The sequence below is a fragment of the Neophocaena asiaeorientalis genome, unplaced genomic scaffold, assembly GCF_003031525.2.
Source record: "Neophocaena asiaeorientalis asiaeorientalis breed wild unplaced genomic scaffold, Neophocaena_asiaeorientalis_V1.1 scaffold45, whole genome shotgun sequence".
NCBI lineage: Eukaryota > Metazoa > Chordata > Mammalia > Artiodactyla > Phocoenidae > Neophocaena > Neophocaena asiaeorientalis.
In genome coordinates, this window is record NW_020174642.1 from 150,285 (window position 1) to 169,882 (window position 19,598).

Genomic DNA, 19,598 nt, shown 5'->3' on the forward strand with positions numbered 1-19,598 from the left:
AATGAGTTTGCTTCTTGGCTAAGTCCTCAACAGACAAAGTTGTCAGGTATCTGGATTTTGGAGGAGTGAGGTGGATAACATTTTGTATTTTTTTGAATGAGGTGAAGGGCTTAAATATTTTCTCAGTGAGGAGAATGTTTGCTTCATGAGAGCTAGGACTCTGTTTTGTGTGACTTGATGTCTTTCACAACACTCAGCATATTCAGTATTCATAATAGTTGCTAAATAAATAGTTGCTGCATTTAACTGGATTCCATATAATATCCTTGGTTAGAAAAAAGTAAATGCCCCCAAATCACATTAACAGAGGGTTAATAAAAAAAAACGTAAATGTTTGAAGGGGACTTGCTTCTCCTTCTGAAAAATTTAAAAATGGTTTAAGAGAAACTCTGTTTATGAAATGGCATTTAAGGATGCAGAGATGCCATCTCTTAACCAAGGGGCTCAGTTTGCCACTGACTGTATTATTGATGTGGAAATGCCCCAGGCCCAGGAAATTTTAAGAGACAGCATCAGGTAGATCAAATATCCTGGCGTTAAATTACCTCCTATCTGTATAGGTAAGGGTGAGTAAAAGTGAAGGGAGCTGTTGAGTTACCTTGGAGTTCAGGTGAAGTTCTATGACTACGTATACGTCTAGTACACTCTTACTCCTAGAAAAGATACATGGCTATGAATGTTCCCAAATGGAGACTACTTAAATGTCCACCAATGGTGGAATGAATAATCATGCTATATTCATGCAATGGTATGCTATTTAGTTATGAATGTTGTCTATGACATGACTGACTTTCAAAATAAAATACTGAAGAATCGCAGTAGTGGATATTCATCATGCTTACATTTATAACAGACAGGCATATGGAACCCCTTTATATGCTCTAACCTAGAAGTTACTCAAGGCACATAGTAGTACTAAAGAGTTACATGCTTTCTATAAGTCATTTTCAAGCTTTCTGGTCAACCTCCTACCTCCCTACATTAAAGAGTAATTTAGAGTTGACCATGCAGCTATCATAAAACACTGCCTACATTTTTTAATTGTATTTTTTTTAATTTATTTATTTATTTATTTTTGGCTGCATTGGGTCTTTGTTGCTGCGTGCGGGTTTTCTCTAGTTGTGGCGAGGGGGCCCTATTCTTCGTTGCAGTGCACAGTCTTCCTATTGTGGTGGCTTCTCTTGTTGCAGAGCACAGGCTCTAGGCGTGTGGGCTTCAGTAGTTGTGGCATGTGGGCTCAGTAGTTGTGGCTCACGGGCTCTAGAGCACAGGCTCAGTAGTTGTGGCAGACAGGCCCAGTTGCTCCATGGCACATGGGATCTTCCCGGACCATGGCTCGAACCCATGTCCCCTGCATTGGCAGGTGGATTCCTAACCACTGCACCACCAGGGAAGCCTTTTATACAAATAAAAATTGTATAAAAAATACAAATAAAAATTGTATTTTATCTTTGATATCTACTCAGAAGATATGGAAAATGCCCTTTAAATTAATTTTTCCAGCCTGTGGGTCATGAGCAACGTGATTACATTGCAATCAGTTTCTACCCATTGCCATTAATTATTTTCCCTTTTTTGATAGCTGTCGTGGCTCTCTTGCTCTTTTTCCTCTCCAGGCAGTGGGAGTTGTACTGAAATATATTTATTAGTTGTCACACATATATCTTGTAGGTTGCTTAATCCTGTTTCCACTTCCATCCTGATTAAATTCAACATGAACTTTGGCCTTGGGTATAAAGAGAAGAAAATTTAGCAGTCTTCCTATTGTGGTGGCTTCTCTTGTTACAGAGCACAGGCTCTAGGCGTGTGGGCTTCAGTAGTTGTGGCATGTGGGCTCAGTAGTTGTGGCTCACGGGCTCTAGAGCACAGGCTCAGTAGTTGTGGCAGACAGGCCCAGTTGCTCCATGGCACATGGGATCTTCCCGGACCATGGCTCGAACCCATGTCCCCTGCATTGGCAGGTGGATTCCTAACCACTGCACCACCAGGGAAGCCTTTTATACAAATAAAAATTGTATAAAAAATACAAATAAAAATTGTATTTTATCTTTGATATCTACTCAGAAGATATGGAAAATGCCCTTTAAATTAATTTTTCCAGCCTGTGGGTCATGAGCAACGTGATTACATTGCAATCAGTTTCTACCCATTGCCATTAATTATTTTCCCTTTTTTGATAGCTGTCGTGGCTCTCTTGCTCTTTTTCCTCTCCAGGCAGTGGGAGTTGTACTGAAATATATTTATTAGTTGTCACACATATATCTTGTAGGTTGCTTAATCCTGTTTCCACTTCCATCCTGATTAAATTCAACATGAACTTTGGCCTTGGGTATAAAGAGAAGAAAATTTAGCAGTGTTCCTTGAATTTATGAGACTGAGACATAATTTATTGTGATTAGAGATAGGACACCACGCTGGAGAGCAGGACTGATGAGGGAAGACCTTTGCCTCTGATGTTGGCAATCACATGGGATTCATAGCCAGGAGTTGGCCTGGCTTCCTCTAAAGAGGCTGCATAATGTTCCTTGGACTCTGGAGGTTCTACTAATGTATCATCTGTTCTTGGAGCTTTGAGACAAGAAGAAGAGAATCTACATTGCTTATCATCTATCACCAGTCTAGTCACCAAACTAACTGCTGAACAGTTTACCTCATTCAAACTGAACACAGTGAACGGCTTTTATTAAACCTGTTTTAGAGATAAGGAAGCAGAAGCTCAGGGAAGCTAAATAGCATGGCCAGGACCACACAGCTGTAAGTAAAGAAGAACAGTGGGGTTTGGAACCCACAACTGTGATTTCAAAACGCGGGCTATTTCTCTGCATATACCAAGAAGCCTAAAGAAGAGAAATGTGTTAATGAATTCGAGTTTGGAAAAAGGACAGTGGTCCAGCTGGCAAAGATGTATCAGCAGTGAGGGGGATCTCACAGCCAACCAGCAAGGCTAAGAGATTTTCTTCAGTGTGTCTCAGAAACTACAGTCAGGATGGAGAAAGCAGATGATCCAATTGCTCAGGGTGTGGGGTCTGCATCATAGGTGTGGCTGAAGTTTGCAAGGTGAGAAATCTGAGACAGAAATGAGGACATGATGTGTGCACACTGAGTCCCAAGCTGTGTGCAGAAGGGAGCAGGGACAGACTGGGACAGTGGGGAGACAGGGAAAAGAATATCAGAAATACTCAAGGGAAAAAATAGATGATGTTGTTAAAGAGGCCAGTTTCAGAGTTGGATATGGTTCAGACAGGGCCCAAAACAAATATTATTCCCCAACAAACTGCTCCACTCCTGAGGATAGGTCTAATGAGATAAGCTGCCACGGTTATCTGTACTTAAACAGGAGCCTCTTTCCAGACAAAGCAAAGGTATTTGAAAGATAAAGGATGCTTTAGTGATAGAATGGCAGGCTCTATAAATAGATGCTAAGGATTGTGAAAGCTAGATTTCTGGTTTAGGACAGCCCTCAGTACTTCCTTCAAATCTTACTGCACGAGCAAGGCCTGATCTGCACCAGCTCTGCCAGAAGCTCATCCCTTGAATGGGTTTCATAAAAGGGTAACAGTCCCCAGTTGGGGATACTCTTACACAGCCAACAGTTTCTGAGCACTCTTTCCTGCTTTTCTCTCCAACCTCACTCTGGGCTACCAACCTGGGCTCAGTCGGTTCCTAGAACATTTCTTTCTTGCTGAAAGACCTCGCACTTGCCAAGAAGTTTCCTCTGTCTGGAAACCTCTTCCATCAACTTTTCAGGAGGCAGCTCCTTTTCATGGTTCAGATCTCTGCCTAAACATCACCAGCTTAAGAAACCATACCCAACCACCGACCTCAAACACATCCTGCACCAGCCCAGCTACAGTGCTTATGCCAGTGTGTAATTATTGTATTTGTTACCTTCTGTTTCCCCTACAGGGAGGGAAGCCCCATGCAAACAGGGGTAATGCTGGTGCATGCTCAACATCTAGCATGCTGCCTCAGTACAGAACCGGGACCAGGTAAATGATGTTTGAATAAACGAATGAGTGATCAATAAGTAAGCATCTCAGAGGGGCAGCAGAGGGATGGAGGAGAAGAGGTAGTGGTTTCATCAGCTGCCATTTATTTCTTTCACAGTGTACCTTTCAACTCTTCCCCATTTGTCAATTCTAATCAAATTTCCCACTCTGAAAAGCTTGTATGGAAATAGAGGAAATTTATGATTTTCTTTGGGGTCCTCTGCACCCCAAGGATGGTCCTTGGTCCTACACAGCCCACAGCCCAACTCTGGCAGTATGAATATGGTTATATGCTGAATTGTAGTCCCCCAAATTCATAAGTTGAAGCCCTAACACACAGTATCTCAGAATGTGACTATATTTGGAGACAGGGCCTTAAAAGAAGTATTCAAAAATTATGTTCACTGCAGCTGGTAAGGTGGGCCCTAATCCAATCTGCCTAGTGCCCTTATAAGAAGAGCAAATTTGGACACACACAGAGAGACATCAGGGATGTCCACACACAGAGGAAAGACCACACGAGGACACAGTGAGAGGAGGGCCCACTGCAAACCAAAGAGAACTCAGAAGAAGCCAAATCTGCTGACACCTTGATCTTGGGCTTCCAGCTTCTAGAACAGTGCAAGAACAAATTTTTGCCATTTAAGCCACTCAGTCTGTGGAGTTTTGTTATGGCAGCCTGAGAAGACTAATACAAACATAAATATAATAGTCTTATCACATCATGAATAACTTTAATAGACTACAGCAGGTTGCACTGAGCTGACCTCATGGTACAGGGAAACACTGTGCTGGGTGGAAAATACACAGGCTGTGCAATCACATCCCAACTGCACCACTTGTCACCTCAGGACATTTGCCTAACCTCTCTCTGAGTCCATATCCTCTTCTACAAAATGGCACTAGTGGAAGGATTACATGGTTTAAGGTTTATGAAATTACTTGTCATAGATCTTTTTTTTTTAATTGAGGGGGTGACATGCAATTTTATTTTTTTAATTTATTTTTATTTTATATTGGAGTATAGTTGATTTACAACATTGTGTTAGTTTCAGGTGTACAACAAAGTGATTCAGTTACATGTATACATATATCCATTTCTCAGGTTCTTTTGCCATATAGGTTATTACAGAGTATTGCGTAGGGTTCCCTGTGCTGAATTTATGTTTGCTGATCAGTATTGCTGATCTCCCTGTGCTATGCGGCTGCTTCCCACTAGCAATCTACCTTACATTTGGTAGTGTATATATGTCCATGCCTCTCTCTCGCTTTGTCACAACTCACCCTTTCCCCTCTCCATATCCTCAAGTCTGTTCTCTAGTAGGTCTGTATCTTTATTCCTGTCTTACCCCTAGGTTCTTCATGACATTTTTTTTTCTTAAATTCCATATATATGATTTTTTGTTTTTACTTCCATTTCTCTAGCAGGTGGGTCAAAAAGGATCTTGCTGTGATTTATGTCATAGAGTGTCCTGCCTATGTTTTCCTCTAAGAGTTTGATAGTTTCTGGCCTTACATTTAGGTCTTTAATCCATTTTGAGCTTATTTTTGTGTATGGTGTTAGGGAGTGTTCTAATCTCATACTTTTACATGTACCTGTCCAGTTTTCCCAGCACCACTTATTGAAGAGGCTGTCCTTTCTCCACTGTATATTCCTGCTTCCTTTATCAAAGATAAGGTGACTATATGTGTGTGGGTTTATCTCTGGGCTTTCTATCCTGTTCCATTGATCTATCTTTCTGTTTTTGTGGACAGGCAGATTCTTATCCACTGCGCCACTGGGGAAAGTCCCATGAGTCTGTTTCTGTTTTGTAAATAAGTTCATTTGTATCATTATTTTAGATTCCACATGTAAGTGATATCATATGATATTTGTCATTCTGTCTGACTTATGTCACTTAGCATGATAATCTCTTAGTCCATCCATCTTGCTGCAAATGGCATTATTTTGTTCTTTTTATGGCTGAGTAATATTCCATTGTATATATATATGTACCACATTCTCTTTATCCATTCATCAGTTGATGGACTTTGAAGTTGCTTCCATATCTTGGCTATTGTAAATAGTGCTCAAATGAACGTTTGGGGTGCATGTATCTTTTCGAATTATGGTTTTCTCTGGATATATGCCCAAGAATGAGATTGCTAGGTCATATGATAGTTCTATGTTTAGTTTTATAAAGAACCTCCATACTGTTCTCCATAATGGCTGTATCAATTTACATTCCCACCAACAGTGCAAGAGGGTTCCCTTTTCCCCACACCCTCTCCAGCATTTATTGTTTGTAGACTCTTTGATGAGGTCCATTCTAACCAGTGTGAGCAGATACTTCATTGTAGTTTTGATTTGCATTTCTCTAATAATTAGTGACATTAAACATTTTTCATGTGCTTTTTGGCCTCCTGTATGTCTTCTTTGGAGAAATGTCTATTTAGATCTTCTGCCCATTTTTTGATTGGATTGTTTGTTATTCTGATATTGAGCTGCATGAGCTGTTTGCATATTTTGGAGAGTAATCCCTTTCAGTGGCTTCTATTGCAAATATTTTCTCACATTCTGTAGGTTGTCTTTTTGTTTTTTTTATGGTTTCTTTTGCTGTGCAAAAGCTTTTAAGCTTAACTAGGTCCCATTTGTATATTTTTGTTTTTATTATCATTACCCTAGGAGGTGGATCCAAAAAGATATTGCAGGAATTTATGTCAAAGAGTGTTCTGCCTATGTTTTCCTCTAAGAGTTTATAGCATCTGGCCTTACATTTAGGTCTTTAACCCATTTTGAGTTTATTTTTGTGTATGGTTTTAGACAATGTTCTAATTACATTCTTTTACATGTGGCTGTCCAGTTTTTCCAGCATCACTTTGAAGAGACTGTCTTTTCTCCATTGTATATTATTGCCTCCTTTGTTGTAGATTAATTGACCATGGGTGTGTGGGTTTGTTTCTGGGCTTTCTATCCTGTTCCATTAAGCTATATTTCTGGTTTTGTGCCAATAGCATACCGGGTTTGTGTGTGTGTGTGTTTGTTTGTTTTGGCCACACCACGCAGCTTGCAGGATCTTAATTCCCCAACCAGGGATTGAACCGTGGGCCCTGTCAGTGACAGCGCCAAGTCCTAATAGCTGGACCACCAGGGAATTCCCATTACCATACTGTTTTGATGACTCTAGTTTTGTAGTATAGTCTTCAGTCAGGGAGCCTAATTCCTCCAGCAACATTTTTCTTTCTCATGATTGCTTTGCCTATTTGGGGGTATTTTGTGTTTCCATACAAATTGTTCCTGATCTTAAAGGAAATGCTTTCAGCTTTTCACCATTGAGTATGATGTTAGCTGTGGGTTTGTCATATATTGACTTTATTATGTTGAGGTAGGTTCCCTCTATGCCCACTTTCTGGAGAGTTTTTATCATAAATGGGTGTTCAATTTTTGACAAAAGCATTTTCTGCATCAGTTGAGATGATCATATGTTTTTTATTCTTCAATTTGTTTCCTGTTTTGTTTTGTTTTGCGGTACATGTGCCTCTCAGTGTTGTGGCCTCTCCTGTTGCGGAGCACAGGCTCTGGAGGCGCAGGCTCAGCAGCCATGGCTCACAGGCCCAGCCACTCCACGGCACGTGGGATCTTCCCAGACCAGGTCACGAACCCATGTTTCCTGCATCGGCAGGCGGACTCTCAACAACTGCACCACCAGGGAAGACCTATTTTTCAATTTGTTAATGTGGTGTATCACACTGATTTTCAGATATTGAAAAATCCTTGCATCCTGGAATAAATCCCACTTGGCCATGGTGTGTGATGTTTTAATGTATTGTTGGATTCAGTTTGCTAGTATTTCGTTGAAGGTTTTTGCATCTATGTTCATCAGTGATATTGGCCTATAATTTTCTTTTTTTATGGTATCTTTGTCTGGTTTTGGTATCAGGGTGTTGGTGGCCTCATAGTATTGTGGTCAGAAAAGATGTTTGATATGATTTCAATTTCCTTAAATTTACCGAGGCTTGCTCTGTGGCCAGGCATGTAATCTATCCTGGAGAATGTTCCTTGTGCACTTGAGAAGAATGTATATTTTTCTTTGTGCACTTGAGAAGAATGTGTATTCTGCTTCTTTTGGAATGTTCTATAAATATCAATTAAATTCATCTGGTCTAATGTCATTTAAGGCCTGTGTTTCCTTATTGATTTTGTGTGGATGATCTGTCCATTGATGTAAATGGGGTGTTAAAGTCCCCCACTATTATTCTGTTACTGTCAATCTCTCCTTTTATGGCAGTTAGTGTTTGCCTGATATATTGAGGTGTTCCTATGCTGGGTGCATATATATTTACAGTATTATAATATCTTCTTTGGATTGATCCCTTGATCATTATGTAGTGTCCTTCTTTGTCTCTTGTAAGAGTCTTTATTTTAAAGTCTATTTTGTCTGACATTAGTATTGCTACACCAGCTTTCTTTGATTTCCATTTGCATGGAATATCTTTTTCCATACCCTCACTTTCAGTCTCTATGTGTCTCTAGATCTGAAGTGGGTCTTTTGTAGACAGCATATATATGGGTCTTGTTTTTGTATCCATTCGGCCAGTCTATGTTTTTTGGGTTGGAGCATTTAATCCATTTACATATAAGGTCATTATCAATATGTATGTTCTTACTGCCATTTTGTTAATTGTTTTGGATTTCTTTTTGTAGTTCTTTTTTCTTCCCTTCCTCTTTTGTTCTCTTCTCTTGTGTTTTGATGACTGTCTTTAGTGTTGTGTTTGGATTGCTTTTTCTTTTCTGTGTGTGTATCTATTATAGATTTTCAGTTCACAGTTACCATGAGGTTTTGATATATGTACAATATTAAGTCTGTACATGTACAATATTAAGTTGCTGGTCTCTTAATTTCAAATGTATTTCCAATATCCTGCATTTGTGCTCTCCTCATGATTGCTAGTTTTGATATATTTTTTTTGTGGATGATTTCTTACCTTTACTGTATGTTTGCCTTTACTGATGAACTTTCCCATTCATAATTTTCTTGTTTAGTTGCAGCCTTTTCTTTTCCACCTAGAGAAGTTTCTTCAGCATTTGTTGTAAAGCTGGTCTGGTGGTGCTAAATTCTCTTGGCTTTTGCTTGTCTGTAAAGCTTTTGATTTCTCTGTCACATCTGAATGAAAGCCTTGCAGGGTAGAGTACTCTTGGTTGTAGATTTTTCCCTTTCATCACTTTAAACATATAGTGACACTCCTTTCTGCCCTGCAGGGTTTCTGCTCAAAAATCATCTGATAACCTTATTGGGATTCCCTTTTATGTTACTTGTTGCTTTTCCATTGTTGCTTTCAATATTTTTTGTCTTTAATTTTTGTCAGTTTGATTAATATATGTCTCAGCGTATTCCTCCTTGGGTTTATCCTGTATGGGACTCTGCACTTCCTTGACTTGAGTGAGTGTTTCCTTTCTCGTGTTAGGGAATTTTTCAGCTATTATCTCTCCAAATATTTTCTCAGGGGCTTTCTCTCTCTCTCTTCTCCTTCTGGGACCCCTATAATGTGAATGTTCATGCATTTAACGTTGCCCCAGAGGTCTCTTAAATTGTCCTCATTTCCTTTCATTCTTTATTCTGTTCCATGGCATGATTTCTACCAATCTGTCTTCCAGCTCACTTACTCATTCTTCTGTCTCATTTATTCTATTAATTCCTTCTAGTGTATTTTTTCATTTCAGTTATTGTATTGTTCATATCTGTTTGTTTGTTCTTTAAATCTAGCTCTTTGTTAAACATATCTTCTCCGTCTGTGCCTCCATTCTTTTTCCAAGATCTATCATTACTATGGATTCTTTTTCAGGCAGATTGCCTATCTCTACTTTATTTAGCTGTGCTTCTGGAGTTTGAAACATATTTGTCTTCCATCTCATTTTGTCTTTCTGTGTTTGTTTGTTTGTGTTGTCCATTCTGCAAGATCATATTTCCACTTGCTTCTAGTGCCTGCCTCCTGGTGAGTGAGGTTGGTCCTGGGACTTGTGCAGGTTTCCTGGGGGGAGGGACTGATGCCTGCCCACTGGTGGGTGGAGCTAGGTCTTGTCCCTCTGGTGGGCAGGGCCATGTCAAGGATGTGTTTGGAGGCATCTGTGGGCTCAGGATGACTTTAGGCAGCCTGTCTGCTGATAGGTGGTGCTGTGTTCTCGCCCTGTTGGTTGTTTGGCCTGAGGTGTCCCAGCACCGGAGCCTATGGGCTGTTGGGTGGGGCCTGATCTTGGTACCAAAACTGTGACTTCCGGGAGAGCTCACACCAATGAATAGTCCCTTGGGCCTCTGCCACCAGTATCCTTGCCCCAACAGTGAGCCATATCTGACCCCCACATTCCCAGGAGACCCTCCAAGACCCTCAAGATAGATCTGGCTGGCCCAGGCTGTTACAGAGTCAGTCACTGCTTTGCCCTGGGTCCCAGTGCAGGTGAAACTTTGTGTGCACCCTCCAAGAGTGGAGTCTTTGTTTCCTTCAGTCCTGTGAAGCTTCTCCACTCAAGCCCCACTGGCCTTCAAAACCAAATGCTCTGGGGGCTCCTCCTCCCAATGCCAGACCCTCAGGCTAGGGAGCCTGATGTGGGGCTCAGAACTCTCACTCCTGTGGAAGAACCTACACCATATAATTACTTTCTAGTTTGTGGGTCACCCACCTAGTGAACATGGGATTTGATTATATCACGAAAGCACCAAAGCACCCCTCTTACCATCTCATTGTGGCTTCTTCTTTGTCTTTGGATGTAGAATGTTTTGTTTGGTAGGTTCCAGTCTTTTTTTTTTTTTTTTTACAATGGTTGTTCTGAAGTTAGTTGTTACTTTAGTGATTTTGTGAGAGGAGGTGAACTCAAGTCCTTATACTCCTCTATCTTGTCTCCTCCCCACTTGTCATAGATCTTGAAGCTTGCTGCTCAATGAAAAAGTAAATTCTCTCCCCTCCTCTTCCCGTCCAACTCAGTTACACTGGAGCAGTAAGGCCTCTGTTCCAAGATACTGAAAACACAAAACGGGTCAGTAAACACTGTTGAGTGAAATAAATTCACATAAGTCTCAATGTGTGCATAAATGCATCAGTGAGTGTCCCTAAGGATGGCAAAGCAAGGCTGTTCTTTGGGCTGAGCCTACCCTTATGATTGGCACCCATTCTGATGACCAGGTTTCTGCTATAATAGTAGTTTGATTGTCTGAGTAACACTCCAGGCCATGGGTGACCATGGTGGCAGGAGGATTTGGCCAAGAAAGCCAGAATTTGATGGGGTGTGTTCAACAGTTTCCCCATTGCTGAATAGAACCAAAATCAGATTATTGGCCATGTGAGGAGTCTACCTGAACTCTTGAGGAGAAGGGTCATTTGGGGCTCCCTGGTTTTCACCAGGTCTGTAAGAGACCTCCATCTAAAGATATTCATGTTCTCTGTGCAGATGTCTCCTAAATGGTTACTTCTAGGGAAATGTGAATTCTGAAGAAGAGACCTCATGAAGCGCCTTGGTTTGTGTCAAGCTGCCAGTTGTCAAGGTGGTCAGTTAAGACAACTTACTGCATAAGTAAAGCTGAGAGGCAAAGAAAAAGAACGGTGCTGATTCCTCTTTGTTCCATTTTGCCCCTCAGGGGAGGGAAGAAGCTAAGTGCTAGGAGTTGAAAAGTAGAGTCAGAGTGTGAAGTGGAGAAGATCATTGTAGTCAAGCCCCCCCCCCCCAGTGAGGAAAGTCTTGGTGGAGGTGCCTGAAAAATGTCTCAGTTAAGTCTCCAGAAAAGGAGACCCCCCCCCCCAGCTGGAGGCGTCTGGGCTGGGAATACAGATAAATACAGATGTATGAATGAGCTTGGATGGAGATGGAGGAATCAGAGAGGCCTGAGTCCTTGACTGCAACTCCCTTCAGGGACCTCAGTACACCAACTGTGCACTGAGGCTGGCGTGGACACAGCAGCCTCCCCTGTAGAACCTGCCAGGAAAAGCTTTGCAATTGCCTGTGGTCAGACTTGAAGGATCACAGGTAGGATTTTGGCCAGCATACACTGAGGAAAGAGGCAATAGGCATCCATACTAAAAACCACCCTCTCACCAAAAAAATATTAAACCATGCAGGCTACACAGAGATACTCCTATATAAAAATAGCCCTCCAAGACCACAGTAGATAATTGTTTCTCCTAAACACATACAGGAAGAGAAATATAAGTAAAGTGAAGAAGCAGAAAAACCACTCCCAATTAAGATATCAAGAGAATTCCTCTGAAAGAACAAACAATGAAACAGATTTCTTCACTCTAATAGACATAGAGTTCAAAAAATAGATAATAATAAAATTACTGAAGGAATTAAAAGTTATCAACAAAAATGCAGATAACTATACAAAGGAACTAGAAACTATAAGGAGGATCCAAGAAAAATGAGAAAACCCATTTGCGGAGATAAAAGCTGGACTAAATGCTATGAATAGCAGATGAATAATGCAGAAGAATGAATAAGTGATCTGGAAGATAGAATAATGGAAATCATCCAATTAGAACAGCAGATGGAAACTAAAAAAGAAAAGAAAAGAAAGAAAGAAATATAAGAGAGCTATGGGATAATACAAAGCAGGCCAATCTATGCATAATAGGGTCCCAGAAGAGAAAAGGGGATTGAAAATGTATTTGAAGAAATTATGGCTGAAAACTTCCCAAACCTAAAGAAGGAAACAGATATCCAGGTACAGGAAGAACAGAGGATCCCAAACAAGATAAACCCAAACCTACACTAAGACATTATAATTAAAATGGCAAAAGTTAAAGTGAGGATTCTAAAGGAAGAGAAAAATAAAGAGTTAATTACAAGGGAACCCCATAAGGCCACCAGCTGATTTCTCCAAAGAAACACTGCAGGTCAAAAGGGAGTGGTAAGGTATATTCAAAGTCCTGAAAGGGAAGAATCTTCAACCTAGAATACTCTACACAGCAAGATTATCATTTAATAGAAAGAGAGAGAAAGAATTTCTCAGACAAGCAAAAACTAAAAGAATACAGCAATACTAAACCTATCCTAAAGGAATTATTGAAAGGTCTCCTCTAAATAGAAAAGAAGTAAGAAGTTATAGGAAAGAGAAAATCACAATTGGAAAGTAAATCATTTAAATAAGCCAGTACACAGATTTTAAAAATAATAATAAAAAATTCTGTGAAAGTGATGATAGTAACAATGAACAGCAAAATCATGAACATGAAGATGTAAAAGAGGACATCAAAATCATAAGATAAAAGAGGACATCAAAATCATAAGATGTGGGGGAGGAGAGTAAGAAAATGTACACTGTTTTTTCTAGAATGTGTTTGAACCTATATGACTACCAATCTAAAGCAAGTAGATATAGAAAGAGATTAACATACTTGAAAAACAGCAACCACAAATCAAAAACATACAGTAGATTCACAAAAATCAAAAAGACGAGAATGTAAGCATAATACAAAGGAAAATCATCAAACCACAAAAGGAAAAACAAAAAGAAAAAGGGACAAAGAAGAAATACAAAATCAATGGGAAATCAAAGTTTAAAATGGCAATAAGTATATATCTATCAGTGGACTAAATGCTCCAATCAAAAGATACAGAATGGCAGATTGGATTAAATATATATATATATATACACAAGAGCCTACAATAAGCTGCCTACAAGAGACATATTTAGGTCAAAGGACACACAGATTGAAAGTGAAGGGATGAAAACATGACAAGAAAGCAGGGTTTGCAATACTCATATTGGACAAAATAGACTTTAAAACAAATGCTATAGAAAGATAAAGAAGAACACTATATAATGATAAAATGATCAATACAAAGAGAGGATTTTACACTCATCAACAAATATGCATCCAATATAAGAGCACCCAAATACATAAAATGGATACTAACAGACCTAAAGGGAGAAACTGACAAGAATACAATAATAGATGAATTTAACACCCCACTCACATCAACACATAGATCTTTGAGACAGAAAATCAATAAGGCAACAGAGATCCTAAATGATACAATAGAAGAGTTAGATTTAACTGATATTTTCAGGACATTACCTCCAAAAAAACCCCAAAATACACATTCTTTTCAAGTGCACGTGGAACATTCCCTAGGACTGACCACATACTAGGGCACAAATCAAACCTCAACAAATTTAAGAATATACAAAGTATTTCAAGCAACTCTTCTGACCACAACAGCATGAAACTAGAAATCAACCACAGAAAAAGAAACAAGAAACAATTACAGAGACTAAACAACACACTACTAAAAAAACAATGGGTCAAGGAGGGAATCAAAGAAGAAATATACAAATTCCTTAAGACAAATGACAATGAAAACACAACCATACAAAATCTATGGGATGCAGCAAAAACAGTTATTAGAAGTTCATAGCAATACAGGACTTCTTTATGAAACAAGAAAAATCTCAAACAACCTAATCCACCACCTAAAAGAGTTAGAAAAAGAACAAACAAAGCCTAAAGTCAGCAGAAGGAAGGAGATAATAAAGATTAGAGAGGAAATAGAGATTTTAAAAAACAAAACAATAGAAAAGTCAATAAAACCAAGAGCTGATTGAAAGGGTAAACAAAATTGACAAATCTCTGGCCAGGCTCACCAAGAAGAAAAGAGAGAAGACCCAAATAAATGAAGTAAGAAATGAAAAAGGAGAAATCACAACTGATACCGCAGAAATACAAAAAACCTTAAGAGAAAACTATGAACAATTATATGCCAACAAATTTGACAACCTAGAAGAAAAGGACAACTTTCTGGAAACATACAGCCACCAAAAACTGAATCAAGAAGAAATAGATAACTTGAACAGGTTGATCACTAGAAGTGAAATAGAATCAGTAATTTAAAAAAAATTTTTTTAACTCCATACAAACAAAAGTCCAGGACCAGATGGCATCAAATGTGAATCCTACCACACATACAAAGAAGAACTTATACCAATCCTTCTCAAACTCATTCAAAAGATTGAAGAAGGAACACTCCCAAAGACTTTCTATGAAGTCACCATCACCCTGATAACAAAACCAAAGACACTACCAAGAAAGAAAATTAAAGGGCATCACCTTTGATAAATATAGATGTAAAAATTGTCAACAAAATATTAGCAAACCTAATCCAACAACACATAAAAAAAGGTCATATACAACAGGAGGACTTTCAAGGTGGTGGAGAAGTAAGATGCAGAGATCACCTTCCTCCCCACAAATACAACAAAAATACCTCTATGTGTGGAACAACTCCTACAGAACACCTACTGGCTTCCCAAAAGGTAAGAAAATCCCCACATAACTGGGTAGGGCAAAAGAAAAAAGAAGAAAGAGTGACAAAAGAATAGGGATGGGACGTGCACCTCTGGGAAGGAGCTGTGAAGGAGGAAAAGTTTGGACACACTAGGAACCCATTCACTGGCAGAGATGGGGTGGGGGAGTGGTGGGGGAAGCTTTAGAGCCGGGGAGGAGAGCACAGCAACAGGGGTGCAGAGGACAAAGTGGAGAGATTCCCGCACAGAGGATCGGTGCCGACCAGCACTCACCAGCCCGAGAGGCTTGTCTGCTCACCTGCCGGGGCGGGAGGGGCTGCAAGCTGAGACTTGGGCTTTGGTCGGAGCGCAGGGAGAGGACTGGGATTGGCGGTGTGAACACAGCCTGCAGCGGGTTAGTGCACCACGGCTAGCCAGGAGGGAGTCCGAGAAAAGTCTGGACCTGCCTAAGAGTCAAGAGACCATTGTTTCAGGGTGCACGAGGAGAGGGGATTCAGAGCACCGCCTAAACGAGGTTCAGAGACAGGCGCAAGCCACAGCTATCAGAGCGGACACCAGAGATGGGCATGAGATGCTAAGGCTGCTACTGCAGCCACCAAGAAGCCTGTGTGCGAGTATAGGTAACTATCCACACCTCCCCTCCCAAGAGCCTGTTCAACCCACCAGTGCCAGGGTCCTGGGATCCAGGGGCAACTTCCCCAGGAGAACACACGGCATGCCTCAGGGTGTTGCAACGTCATGCCAGTCTCTGCCACTGCAGGCTCAGCCCACATTCCGTACCCCTCCATCCCCCCAGCCTGAGTGAGCCAGAGTCCCCGAATCAGCGGCTCCTTTAACCGCCTCCTGTCTGAGTGAAGAACAGACACCAGATGGTGACCTACATGCAGAGGCAGGGCCAAATCCAAAGCTGAACCCCAGGAGCTGTGCAAACAAAGAAGAGAAAGGAAAATTTCTCCATGCAGCCTCAGGAGCAGCAGATTAAATCTCCACAATCAACTTGATGTACCCTGCCTCTGTAGAATACCTGAATAGACAATGAATCATCCCAAAATGAATGCAGTGGACACTGGAAGCAACTGTAGACATGGGGAATGCTGTATGTGACTGACTAGTTTCTGATTTTTGTTTATCCTAGTATAGGTTTTAGTGCTTGTTATCATTGGTGGATTTGTTTACTGGTTTGGTTGCTGTCTTCCTTTCTTTTTTATTACTTTTTTGTATTTTTATTTTAATAGTTAAAATTATTTTTATTTTAATAACTTTATTTTATTCTTTCTTTTTTTCCACCCTTTTCTTCTGAGATGTGTGGCTGACAGGGTCTTGGTGCTCCAGCCAGGTGTCAGGTCAGAGCCTCTGAGGTGGGAGAACTGAGTTGAGGACATGGACAACAAGAGACCTCCTGGCCCCATGTAATATCAATCAGCAAGAGTTCTCCCAGAGATCTCCATCTCAATGCTATGACCCAGCTCCATTAATGACCAGCAAGCGCCAGTGCTGGACACCCCATACCAAACAACTAGCAAGACAGGACAAAACCCCATCCATTAGCAGAGAGGCTGCCTAAAATCATAGTGAGTTCACAGATCCCCCAAAGCACATCACCAGACATGGTCCTGCCCACCAGGAAGACAAGATTCAGCCTCACCCACCAGAACACAGGAACTGGGTCCCCTCCACCAGGAAGCCTACATAACCCATTGAACCACCCTTAGCCACTGGGGTCAGACACCAAAAACAATGGGAACTACGAACCTGCAGCCTGCGAAAAGGAGACTTCAAATGTAAGTTAAGCAAAATGGGAAGACAGAAATATGCAGCAGATGAAGGAGCAAGGTAAAAAGCCACCTGACCAAACAAATGAAGAGGAAATAGGCAGTCCTGAAAAGGAATTCAGAGTAATGATAGTAAAGATGACCCAAAATCTTGGAAATAGAATGGAGAAAATACAAGAAATGTTAAACAAGGACCTAGAAGAACTAAAGAGCAAATAAACAATGATGAACAACACAATAAATGAAATTAAAAATACTCTAGATGGGATCAATAGCAGAATAACTGAGGCAGAAGAATAGATAAGTGACCTGGAAGATAAAATAGTGAAAATAACTACTGCAGAGAAGAATAGGGAAAAAAGAAAGAAAAGAATTAAGGACAGTCACAGGACATCTGGGACAACATTAAATGCAACAACATTCAACTTATAAGGGTCCAAGAGGAAGAGAAAAAGAAAGGGACTGAGAGAATATTTGAAGAGATTATAGTTGAAAATTTCCCTAATATGGGAAAGGAAATAATCAAGTCCAGGAAGCACAGAGAGTTCCATACAGGATAAATGTAAGGAGAAACACGCTAAGACACATATTAATCAAACTATCAAAAATTAAATACAAAGAAAAAATATTAAAAGCAGCAAGGGAAGAGCAACAATTACCATACACAGAAATCCCCATAAGGTTAACAGCAGACCTTTCAGGAGATACTCTGCAAGTCAGAAGGGAGTAGCACGACATATTTAGAGTGATGAAAGGGAAAACCCTACAACCAAGATTACCCAGCAAGACCTCATTCAGATTCAATGGAGAAATTACAAACAAGCAAAAGCTAAGAGAATTCAGCACACCAAACCAGATTTACAACAAATGCTAAAGGAACTTCTCTAGGCAGACACACAAGAGAAGGAAAAGACCTACAATAACAAACCCCAAACAATTAAGAAAATGGGAATAGGAACATACATATTGATAATTACCTTAAATGTAAACGGATTTAATGCTCCCACCAAAAAACAGACTGGCTGAATGGATACAAAAACAAGACCCATATATATGCTGTCTACAAGAGACCCACTTCAGACCTAGAGACACATACAGACTGAAAGTAAGGGGATAGAAAAAGATATTCCATGCAAATGGAAACCAAAACAAAGCTGGAGTAGCAATTTTCATATCAGACAAAATAGACTTTAAAATAGAGACTATTAGAAGAGACAAAGAAGGACACTACATAATGATCAAGGAATCGATCCAAGAAGAAGATATAAACATTGTAAATATTTATGCACCCACATAGGACCACCTCAATACATAAGGCAAATACTAACATCCATAAAAGGGGAAATCGACAGTAAAACATTCATAGTAGAGGACTTTCACACCCCACTTTCACCAATGGACAGATCATCCAAAATGAAAATAAATAAAGAAACATAGGCTTTAATTATACTCTAATAAAGATGTAAAAAAAAAAAAGGAAACTGTAAAAAATACAAACACATGGAGACTAAGCAATACACTACTGAATAACCAAGAGATGACTGAAGAAATCAAAGAGGAAATCAAAAAATACCTAGAAACAAATGACAATGTAATACAATGACCCAAAGCCTACGGGATACAGCAAAAGCAGTTTTAAGAGGAAAGTTTATAGCAATACAATCCTACCTCAAGAAACAAGACGAATCTCAAATAAACAACCTAACCCTAAACCTAAAGCAATTAGAGAAAGAAAAAGAAAAAACCCAAAGTTGGCAAAAGGAAATAAATCATAAAAATCAGATCAGAAATAAATGAAAAAGAAATGAAGGAAACAATAGCAGATATCAATAGAACTAAAAGATGGTTCTTTGAGAAGATAAACAAAATTGATAAACCATTAGCCAGACTCACTCTTCAAAATCAAAAAAGGGAAAAGACTCATATCAACAGAATTAGAAATGAAAAAGGAGGAGTAAAAACTGACACTGCAGAAATATAGAGGGTCATGAGAGAATACTACAAGCAATTATATGCCAATAAAATTGACAACCTGGAAGAAATGGACAAATTCTTAGAAAAGCACAACCATCTGAGAGGGAACCAGGAAGAAATAGAAAATATAAACAGACCAATCACAAGCACTGAAATTGAAACTGTGATTAAAAATCTTCCAACAAACAAAAGCCCAGGACCAGATGGCTTCACAGACGAATTCTTTCAAACATTTACAGAAGAGCTAACACCTATACCTCTCAAACTCTTCCAAAATGTAGCAGAGGGAGGAATACTCCCAAACTCAGTCTACGAGGCCACCATCACCCTGATACCAAAACCAGACAAAGATGTCACACAAAAAAGAAAACTACAGGCCAATATCACTGATGAACATAGATGCAAAAATCCTCAGCAAAATAGTAGCAGACAGAATCCAACAACACATTAAAAGGATACACCATGATCAAGTGGGGTTTATCCCAGGAATGCAAGGATTCTTTAATATATGCAAATCAATCAATGTGAGACACCATATTAACAAATTGAAGGAGAAAAACCATATGATCAACTCAATAGATGCAGAAAAA